This window comes from Protopterus annectens, chromosome 7.part1 (assembly GCF_019279795.1).
Source record: "Protopterus annectens isolate FY-2018-M chromosome 7.part1, PAN1.0, whole genome shotgun sequence".
Classification (NCBI taxonomy): domain Eukaryota; kingdom Metazoa; phylum Chordata; order Ceratodontiformes; family Protopteridae; genus Protopterus; species Protopterus annectens.
Genome location: NC_056740.1, coordinates 35,944,781 through 35,956,115, shown reverse-complemented (window position 1 = coordinate 35,956,115; position 11,335 = coordinate 35,944,781). Strand labels below are relative to the sequence as shown.

The 11,335-nt window shown below is 42.8% G+C and overlaps 1 long non-coding RNA gene across 1 annotated transcript; it reads left to right on the top strand.

The window, feature by feature from the left end:
- Positions 1-787: 787 nt before the first annotated feature.
- LOC122807525 lies at positions 788-10,946 on the top strand. Its single transcript, XR_006365691.1, has 4 exons — positions 788-1,525; positions 4,542-4,669; positions 7,685-7,812; positions 10,828-10,946. It is a non-coding gene; the product is annotated as an uncharacterized LOC122807525 (long non-coding RNA).
- Positions 10,947-11,335: the final 389 nt, after the last annotated feature.

The window sequence follows — 11,335 nt, the reverse complement described above, 5'->3', positions numbered from 1 at the left end:
GGTTTCTTTGCATTCCACCTGATTTACATGCCTTGTGCTATCTCCCTCCCCCAGTACTAAGTCTATATTAGAATCCTGCTGAGCATGGAGCCATCTTTAAATTTCTAGTCTCCCACCAGGACACAAGTGCACTTCAGCAACTGCATTCTGCTTGCTGGTAAGCCATTAGACCTCAGGAATTTGTTTAAAGTGTTCAGATTTGTAAAGTAATACTTACTTTTTACTCTTGTCTTGGTGGGCTCTGCCCCGCTCAGTTCACCCTCACTAATGCTCGGGCTCTCTCCACTCCCCTGCCCTGCCCCCTATTACCTCCCGCCCCCACTACCTCTACATTTATAGTAATCACAGCCATAGCTCACCCTCACATCACCTCCACCAACCACAGCTCCTCAAGTCAGATCACATTATACCACACCAACGTGCTCCACAAAAAATACTCCCAATCACTCTTATTCCCATTAGGCATTTTTATATCACCCACACTACTTACTCATCCACATATAGTGCAACCCTATAATTCCTATTCAGACCCCCACCTAGTACCATCTTAAACTTTATAACCATGACTATCTTCTCATAATTCTTTATAACACCACAAGTTATCACTCTAGCAATATCCCTAAATGTAGTAGCACAACACTACATTATGCATTCCCATATACAGACACCACACATTATAATAATATCTGTCCACAATTGTTCAAGAACTACAGCTCGTCCTGGCTGCTGTGCGTTCCTGCCTCTGGAGACTTAACGTCTCTGAAGCCTGTTGACCACCTGAAGGTCTGGGTTTGTTTAACCTACCAAAGACTCCAGTCACCTACCCTACCTACGCAATTTACACTTTATATTCCTGGATAGACTCCTCCTGAAAGACGCAAGAAACTCTGAAGCCTGTTGACCACCTGAAGGTCTGGGTTTGTTTAACCTACCAAAGACTCCAGTCACCTACCCTACCTACGCAATTTACACTTTATATTCCTGGATAGACTCCTCCTGAAAGACGCAAGAAACTCTGAAGCCTGTTGACCACCTGAAGGTCTGGGTTTGTTTAACCTACCAAAGACTCCAGTCACCTACCCTACCTACGCAATTTACACTTTATATTCCTGGATAGACTCCTCCTGAAAGACGCAAGAAACTCTGAAGCCTGTTGACCACCTGAAGGTCTGGGTTTGTTTAACCTACCAAAGACTCCAGTCACCTACCCTACCTACGCAATTTACACTTTATATTCCTGGATAGACTCCTCCTGAAAGACGCAAGAAACTCTGAAGCCTGTTGACCACCTGAAGGTCTGGGTTTGTTTAACCTACCAAAGACTCCAGTCACCTACCCTACCTACGCAATTTACACTTTATATTCCTGGATAGACTCCTCCTGAAAGACGCAAGAAACTCTGAAGCCTGTTGACCACCTGAAGGTCTGGGTTTGTTTAACCTACCAAAGACTCCAGTCACCTACCCTACCTACGCAATTTACACTTTATATTCCTGGATAGACTCCTCCTGAAAGACGCAAGAAAGTACGTCCTACAAACTCTTAAAGGTTTTTAACCACTACATGTATGCTTCTTGCACCCTGAAGTATTGCTTATCTCTAAGCAAGAACTGCCAGCAGCCACCCATAGCCTCTCCCTTCCCTTGACTACCTGCAATCCTAACTACCTACTCTACACCACATTTGCACAATCAGTCAGTTATCCTGGTAGCAATTACCTGCTGTGTCCACTAGGTGGCTCCCTCCACCTGGAACTGCTTATCCCTCTAAACTTTTCTTCCACAATATTAATTCCTAGTGTTTCCCACTATCTGTTAGCCTTTTTCAGCATCTTCCTCCTTGCTCCTTTCTCTATCTTACTCAACCTTACCTCACACACTACTTACAACAAGTATTCTTCCATCCCCTGGACTACTTACCTTCAAATTAAGCACCTCTTAGATTGTTTTCCTCTCAACTTCTCTGCTTTGGCACCACTCTGCTTCCCAAACCGTCTCCTTATTTCTTCATACACTTTACCCCTTACCTTTGCCTCTCCTACCTCTGAACACCCTTTGATTACCTCATCTAATACTCCCTCTGACTTCATTTTATTGCCTTCCCCCTCACTGCTATACCTATCTTGTTTCCGTTTCACTTTGCCTGCCCTCCGCCCCTCCCCTTTCCCCCTCTTATCCAACTTCCTTTTGGAACTTATAAATACACCTGGCTGGACCCGCGCCAACTCTTTTCCCTCAGCTCGTCCTGGCTGCTGTGCGTTCCTGCCTCTGGAGACTTAACGTGTGAGTTGCTCATTATTACCTGCTGTATTGCGCTTTGTGTTATTTTTAAATAATTGCACTCCTGTTCACGCTACCACCATTCATTGTTTAGCAGTACTTTACTCTGTTTGTTGCCTATGATGTCGTTACTGTTAAACGACCTAGTATTAAGTCTAAGGTGGTATGCTAGAATGTTTTAAACACAGGAAAGCTTGTGTAACAGTAACTTTTAACTTTTAAGATTGTAAGCTAGTATGGTTTACACTGTTAATGCATCTTGGTGATTGTCTCCGATTGTATGAACATAGAAGAGCTTGTGAAACAGTAACGTAAAGCCCAAAAGATTGACTTGTCTTGGATTTTGTTAACCCGACCTGTTGGAGCGGGTATTTCTGTCCTTTTCTTCTTTCTAAATTTCACAAGAACATCGCAAATGTTCCAGGGCCCTAATAAGTGACCTCGCACAAACAGCCCAAGCAGTCCCTGAGCCTCATGGTGCGTGCACCGAGCTGGTCACTAACCTACCACATAAGCTCTCTACTTACTACAACGGAACACTACTATTAGCCCTATCCTTCTACTAACTACTTTCCCCTGGTAGTTTTACTAGTCCACCCACTGTACAACACACATTTATTCTGTCGCGCATCTTATCGGCTTTCTCTGGGATAGCTGCGGGTTATATTATTCAAATATAACCGACAAACGCCGCCTGAACTGTACGGAGCATGTACCTTGTTGTTACCTAAGTTATCAAATGCTCCCCTTTCCCACTCCTTTTAAACTCACTTGTTTGCAGTGAGCCTCCCACTTTTTGCTTTATTAACCCTTCCACTCTAGTTAATCTATCTTAAAGTGACTACATCTAAATGGTTTATGAGCCTACCTACTCTACTTTCCACAATTGTCATTGTTGCGCACTCCCTCGCGAAATACTCCTGGCCCATTTCGGGCTTGCAGCGTGGTCTTCCTGACCTGCCTGACATGCTTACTACAGGGAGCCTGTTGTTCCTACTATTCCTACCATCTGCCTAGCGCGCTATAGCTGCGGGTTATATTATTCAAATATAACCGACAAACGCCGCCTGAACTGTACGGAGCATGTACTTTGTTGTTACCTAAGTTATCAAATGCTCCCCTTTCCCACTCCTTTTAAACTCACTTGTTTGCAGTGAGCCTCCCTCTTTTTGCTTTATTAACCCTTCCACTCTAGTTAATCTATCTTAAAGTGACTACATCTAAATGGTTTATGAGCCTACCTACTCTACTTTCCACAATTGTCATTGTTGCGCACTCCCTTGCGAAATACTCCTGGCCCATTTCGGGCTTGCAGCGTGGTCTTCCTGACCTGCCTGACATGCTTACTACAGGGAGCCTGTTGTTCCTACTATTCCTACCATCTGCCTAGCGCGCTATGTTTTTTTTAACATCACCCCACATTGTCGCGACTTACTTATCTACCGCACCTGACTGCCTACAAAGCGTATATTCCCCCCGACTCACCAATTCCAGCCTTTATGTTCTCCTAGCATATGTGGCATGTGGGGAGTACAGTAAATAGTCCAATAATTAGACTCGTTTACTATCCTCAGCTCTTTCCAGTGCCTAAAACGCTGCAATTGAGCTATACTATCTATACCAAAGCCCTGATACTCATTGTCCCAACTGCTGCAGTAAAAAGCGTCATTTTATATAATCTCTTTCCCATCCTTGCTGAGCTAAATTGCGTTAACTTCTGCATTTTCTCAGCCTGGGCCTTGCATAGAAATTACCTGGGAGGTTGTATTCCTACCTATCTAACCCTCTCTACATTCTCCTAGAATTATTCCCCTAGTGTATGTACTTATTTGGCATAGGACTGTCTGACTTCATTTGTATTTATAAATTGTGCATGGGAAGAAGAAGGTACCTAGCCCTTGCATACTTGATACCTGGCTGGGGTATTTATTTTTGGTAGTTAGTAGTCCTGAAATACTCCTGCCTCTGTAGTGTTTGTCTGAAATTTATTCATCACACATAGCTGTTTTTAAGAACTATGCTGCTTATATGTATTTAGCAAATGTTCTTATCCTGCATTATTACCTTGTGATATTTGCTACAAGTGTGTATGTTTTTAGTTGTATTGTATTTTAGCAAATGTTCTTATCCTGCATTTTACCTTGTGATATTTGCTTCAAGTGTGAATGTTTTACAGAAACTGCTATCTATTGCATTTTTTCTGTTTTCCTACAGTCTTTGTTACACTATACCATAATCCTTTTCTTCTCCCTCCCTTCCTAGCTCTGAAGCCTGTTGACCACCTGAAGGTCTGGGTTTGTTTAACCTACCAAAGACTCCAGTCACCTACCCTACCTACGCAATTTACACTTTATATTCCTGGATAGACTCCTCCTGAAAGACGCAAGAAAGTACGTCCTACAAACTCTTAAAGGTTTTTAACCACTACATGTATGCTTCTTGCACCCTGAAGTATTGCTTATCTCTAAGCAAGAACTGCCAGCAGCCACCCATAGCCTCTCCCTTCCCTTGACTACCTGCAATCCTAACTACCTACTCTACACCACATTTGCACAATCAGTCAGTTATCCTGGTAGCAATTACCTGCTGTGTCCACTAGGTGGCTCCCTCCACCTGGAACTGCTTATCCCTCTAAACTTTTCTTCCACAATATTAATTCCTAGTGTTTCCCACTATCTGTTAGCCTTTTTCAGCATCTTCCTCCTTGCTCCTTTCTCTATCTTACTCAACCTTACCTCACACACTACTTACAACAAGTATTCTTCCATCCCCTGGACTACTTACCTTCAAATTAAGCACCTCTTAGATTGTTTTCCTCTCAACTTCTCTGCTTTGGCACCACTCTGCTTCCCAAACCGTCTCCTTATTTCTTCACACACTTTACCCCTTACCTTTGCCTCTCCTACCTCTGAACACCCTTTGATTACCTCATCTAATACTCCCTCTGGCTTCATTTTATTGCCTTCCCCCACACTGCTATACCTATCTTGTTTCCGTTTCACTTTGCCTGCCCTCCGCCCCTCCCCTTTCCCCCTCTTATCCAACTTCCTTTTGGAACTTATAAATAAACCTGGCTGGACCCGCGCCAACTCTTTTCCCTCAGCTCGTCCTGGCTGCTGTGCGTTCCTGCCTCTGGAGACTTAACGTGTGAGTTGCTCATTATTACCTGCTGTATTGCGCTTTGTGTAGTTTTTAAATAATTGCACTCCTGTTCACGCTGCCACCATTCATTGTTTAGCAGTACTTTACTCTGTTTGTTGCCTATGATGTCGTTACTGTTAAACGACCTAGTATTAAGTCTAAGGTGGTACGCTAGTATGTTTTAAACACAGGAAAGCTTGTGTAACAGTAACTTTTAGCTTTTAAGATTGTACGCTAGTATGGTTTACACTGTTAATGCATTTTGGTGATTGTCTCCGATTGTATGAACATAGAAGAGCTTGTGAAACAGTAACGTAAAGCCCATAAGATTGACTTGTCTTGGATTTTGTTAACCCGACCTGTTGGAAGGGGTATTTCTGTTCCTTTTCTTCTTTCTAAATTTCACAAGAACATCGCAAATGTTCCAGGGCCCTAATAAGTGACCTCATACAAACAGCCCAAGTAGTCCCTGAGCCTCATGGTGCGTGCACCGAGCTGGTCACTAACCTACCACATAAGCTCTCTACTTACTACAACGGAACACTACTATTAGCCCTATCCTTCTACTAACTACTTTCCCCTGGTAGTTTTACTAGTCCACCCACTGTACAACACACATTTATTCTGTCGCGCGTCTTATCGGCTTTCTCTGGGATAGCTGCGGGTTATATTATTCAAATATAACCGACAAACGCCGCCTGAACTGTACGGAGTATGTATTTTGTTGTTACCTAAGTTATCAAATGCTCCCCTTTCCCACTCCTTTTAAACTCACTTGTTTGCAATGAGCCTCCCACTTTTTGCTTTATTAACCCTTCCACTCTAGTTAATCTATCTTAAAGTGACTACATCTAAATGGTTTATGAGCCTACCTACTCTACTTTCCACAATTGTCATTGTTGCGCACTCCCTCGAGAAATACTCCTGGCCCATTTCGGGCTTGCAGCGTGGTCTTCCTGACCTGCCTGACATGCTTACTACAGGGAGCCTGTTGTTCCTACTATTCCTACCATCTGCCTAGCGCGCTATAGCTGCGGGTTATATTATTCAAATATAACCGACAAACGCCGCCTGAACTGTACGGAGCATGTACTTTGTTGTTACCTAAGTTATCAAATGCTCCCCTTTCCCACTCCTTTTAAACTCACTTGTTTGCAGTGAGCCTCCCTCTTTTTGCTTTATTAACCCTTCCACTCTAGTTAATCTATCTTAAAGTGACTACATCTAAATGGTTTATGAGCCTACCTACTCTACTTTCCACAATTGTCATTGTTGCGCACTCCCTCGCGAAATACTCCTGGCCCATTTCGGGCTTGCAGCGTGGTCTTCCTGACCTGCCTGACATGCTTACTACAGGGAGCCTGTTGTTCCTACTATTCCTACCATCTGCCTAGCGCGCTATGTTTTTTAACATCACCCCACATTGTCGCGACTTACTTATCTACCGCACCTAACTGCCTACAAAGCGTATATTCCCCCCGACTCACCAATTCCAGCCTTTATGTTCTCCTAGCATATGTGGCACGTGGGGAGTACAGTAAATAGTCTAACAATTAGACTCGTTTACTATCTTCAGCTCTTTCCAGTGCCTAAAACGCTGCAATTGAGCTATACTATCTATACCAAAGCCCTGATACTCATTGTCCCAACTGCTGCAGTAAAAAGCGTCATTTTATATAATCTCTTTCCCATCCTTGCTGAGCTAAATTGCGTTAACTTCTGCATTTTCTCAGCCTGGGCCTTGCATAGAAATTACCTGGGAGGTTGTATTCCTACCTATCTAACCCTCTCTACATTCTCCTAGAATTATTCCCCTAGTGTATGTACTTATTTGGCATAGGACTGTCTGACTTCATTTGTATTTATAAATTGTGCATGGGAAGAAGAAGGTACCTAGCCCTTGCATACTTGATACCTGGCTGGGGTATTTATTTTTGGTAGTTAGTAGTCCTGAAATACTCCTGCCTCTGTAGTGTTTGTCTGAAATTTATTCATCACACATAGCTGTTTTTAAGAACTATGCTGCTTATATGTATTTAGCAAATGTTCTTATCCTGCATTATTACCTTGTGATATTTGCTACAAGTGTGTATGTTTTTAGTTGTATTGTATTTTAGCAAATGTTCTTATCCTGCATTTTACCTTGTGATATTTGCTTCAAGTGTGAATGTTTTACAGAAACTGCTATCTATTGCATTTTTTCTGTTTTCCTACAGTCTTTGTTACACTATACCATAATCCTTTTCTTCTCCCTCCCTTCCTAGCTCTGAAGCCTGTTGACCACCTGAAGGTCTGGGTTTGTTTAACCTACCAAAGACTCCAGTCACCTACCCTACCTACGCAATTTACACTTTATATTCCTGGATAGACTCCTCCTGAAAGACGCAAGAAAGTACGTCCTACAAACTCTTAAAGGTTTTAACCACTACATGTATGCTTCTTGCACCCTGAAGTATTGCTTATCTCTAAGCAAGAACTGCCAGCAGCCACCCATAGCCTCTCCCTTCCCTTGACTACCTGCAATCCTAACTACCTACTCTACACCACATTTGCACAATCAGTCAGTTATCCTGGTAGCAATTACCTGCTGTGTCCACTAGGTGGCTCCCTCCACCTGGAACTGCTTATCCCTCTAAACTTTTCTTCCACAATATTAATTCCTAGTGTTTCCCACTATCTGTTAGCCTTTTTCAGCATCTTCCTCCTTGCTCCTTTCTCTATCTTACTCAACCTTACCTCACACACTACTTACAACAAGTATTCTTCCATCCCCTGGACTACTTACCTTCAAATTAAGCACCTCTTAGATTGTTTTCCTCTCAACTTCTCTGCTTTGGCACCACTCTGCTTCCCAAACCGTCTCCTTATTTCTTCATACACTTTACCCCTTACCTTTGCCTCTCCTACCTCTGAACACCCTTTGATTACCTCATCTAATACTCCCTCTGACTTCATTTTATTGCCTTCCCCCTCACTGCTATACCTATCTTGTTTCCGTTTCACTTTGCCTGCCCTCCGCCCCTCCCCTTTCCCCCTCTTATCCAACTTCCTTTTGGAACTTATAAATACACCTGGCTGGACCCGCGCCAACTCTTTTCCCTCAGCTCGTCCTGGCTGCTGTGCGTTCCTGCCTCTGGAGACTTAACGTGTGAGTTGCTCATTATTACCTGCTGTATTGCGCTTTGTGTTATTTTTAAATAATTGCACTCCTGTTCACGCTACCACCATTCATTGTTTAGCAGTACTTTACTCTGTTTGTTGCCTATGATGTCGTTACTGTTAAACGACCTAGTATTAAGTCTGAGGTGGTACGCTAGAATGTTTTAAACACAGGAAAGCTTGTGTAACAGTAACTTTTAACTTTTAAGATTGTAAGCTAGTATGGTTTACACTGTTAATGCATCTTGGTGATTGTCTCCGATTGTATGAACATAGAAGAGCTTGTGAAACAGTAACGTAAAGCCCAAAAGATTGACTTGTCTTGGATTTTGTTAACCCGACCTGTAGGAGCGGGTATTTCTGTCCTTTTCTTCTTTCTAAATTTCACAAGAACATCGCAAAAGTTCCAGGGCCCTAATAAGTGACCTCGTACAAACAGCCCAAGCAGTCCCTGAGCCTCATGGTGCGTGCACCGAGCTGGTCACTAACCTACCACATAAGCTCTCTACTTACTACAACGGAACACTACTATTAGCCCTATCCTTCTACTAACTACTTTCCCCTGGTAGTTTTACTAGTCCACCCACTGTACAACACACATTTATTCTGTCGCGCATCTTATCGGCTTTCTCTGGGATAGCTGCGGGTTATATTATTCAAATATAACCGACAAACGCCGCCTGAACTGTACGGAGCATGTACCTTGTTGTTACCTAAGTTATCAAATGCTCCCCTTTCCCACTCCTTTTAAACTCACTTGTTTGCAGTGAGCCTCCCACTTTTTGCTTTATTAACCCTTCCACTCTAGTTAATCTATCTTAAAGTGACTACATCTAAATGGTTTATGAGCCTACCTACTCTACTTTCCACAATTGTCATTGTTGCGCACTCCCTCGAGAAATACTCCTGGCCCATTTCGGGCTTGCAGCGTGGTCTTCCTGACCTGCCTGACATGCTTACTACAGGGAGCCTGTTGTTCCTACTATTCCTACCATCTGCCTAGCGCGCTATAGCTGCGGGTTATATTATTCAAATATAACCGACAAACGCCGCCTGAACTGTACGGAGCATGTACTTTGTTGTTACCTAAGTTATCAAATGCTCCCCTTTCCCACTCCTTTTAAACTCACTTGTTTGCAGTGAGCCTCCCTCTTTTTGCTTTATTAACCCTTCCACTCTAGTTAATCTATCTTAAAGTGACTACATCTAAATGGTTTATGAGCCTACCTACTCTACTTTCCACAATTGTCATTGTTGCGCACTCCCTTGCGAAATACTCCTGGCCCATTTCGGGCTTGCAGCGTGGTCTTCCTGACCTGCCTGACATGCTTACTACAGGGAGCCTGTTGTTCCTACTATTCCTACCATCTGCCTAGCGCGCTATGTTTTTTTTAACATCACCCCACATTGTCGCGACTTACTTATCTACCGCACCTGACTGCCTACAAAGTGTATATTCCCCCCGACTCACCAATTCCAGCCTTTATGTTCTCCTAGCATATGTGGCATGTGGGGAGTACAGTAAATAGTCCAATAATTAGACTCGTTTACTATCCTCAGCTCTTTCCAGTGCCTAAAACGCTGCAATTGAGCTATACTATCTATACCAAAGCCCTGATACTCATTGTCCCAACTGCTGCAGTAAAAAGCGTCATTTTATATAATCTCTTTCCCATCCTTGCTGAGCTAAATTGCGTTAACTTCTGCATTTTCTCAGCCTGGGCCTTGCATAGAAATTACCTGGGAGGTTGTATTCCTACCTATCTAACCCTCTCTACATTCTCCTAGAATTATTCCCCTAGTGTATGTACTTATTTGGCATAGGACTGTCTGACTTCATTTGTATTTATAAATTGTGCATGGGAAGAAGAAGGTACCTAGCCCTTGCATACTTGATACCTGGCTGGGGTATTTATTTTTGGTAGTTAGTAGTCCTGAAATACTCCTGCCTCTGTAGTGTTTGTCTGAAATTTATTCATCACACATAGCTGTTTTTAAGAACTATGCTGCTTATATGTATTTAGCAAATGTTCTTATCCTGCATTATTACCTTGTGATATTTGCTACAAGTGTGTATGTTTTTAGTTGTATTGTATTTTAGCAAATGTTCTTATCCTGCATTTTACCTTGTGATATTTGCTTCAAGTGTGAATGTTTTACAGAAACTGCTATCTATTGCATTTTTTCTGTTTTCCTACAGTCTTTGTTACACTATACCATAATCCTTTTCTTCTCCCTCCCTTCCTAGCTCTGAAGCCTGTTGACCACCTGAAGGTCTGGGTTTGTTTAACCTACCAAAGACTCCAGTCACCTACCCTACCTACGCAATTTACACTTTATATTCCTGGATAGACTCCTCCTGAAAGACGCAAGAAAGTACGTCCTACAAACTCTTAAAGGTTTTTAACCACTACATGTATGCTTCTTGCACCCTGAAGTATTGCTTATCTCTAAGCAAGAACTGCCAGCAGCCACCCATAGCCTCTCCCTTCCCTTGACTACCTGCAATCCTAACTACCTACTCTACACCACATTTGCACAATCAGTCAGTTATCCTGGTAGCAATTACCTGCTGTGTCCACTAGGTGGCTCCCTCCACCTGGAACTGCTTATCCCTCTAAACTTTTCTTCCACAATATTAATTCCTAGTGTTTCCCACTATCTGTTAGCCTTTTTCAGCATCTTCCTCCTTGCTCCTTTCTCTATCTTACTCAACCTTACCTCACACACTACTTACAACAAGTATTCTTCCATCC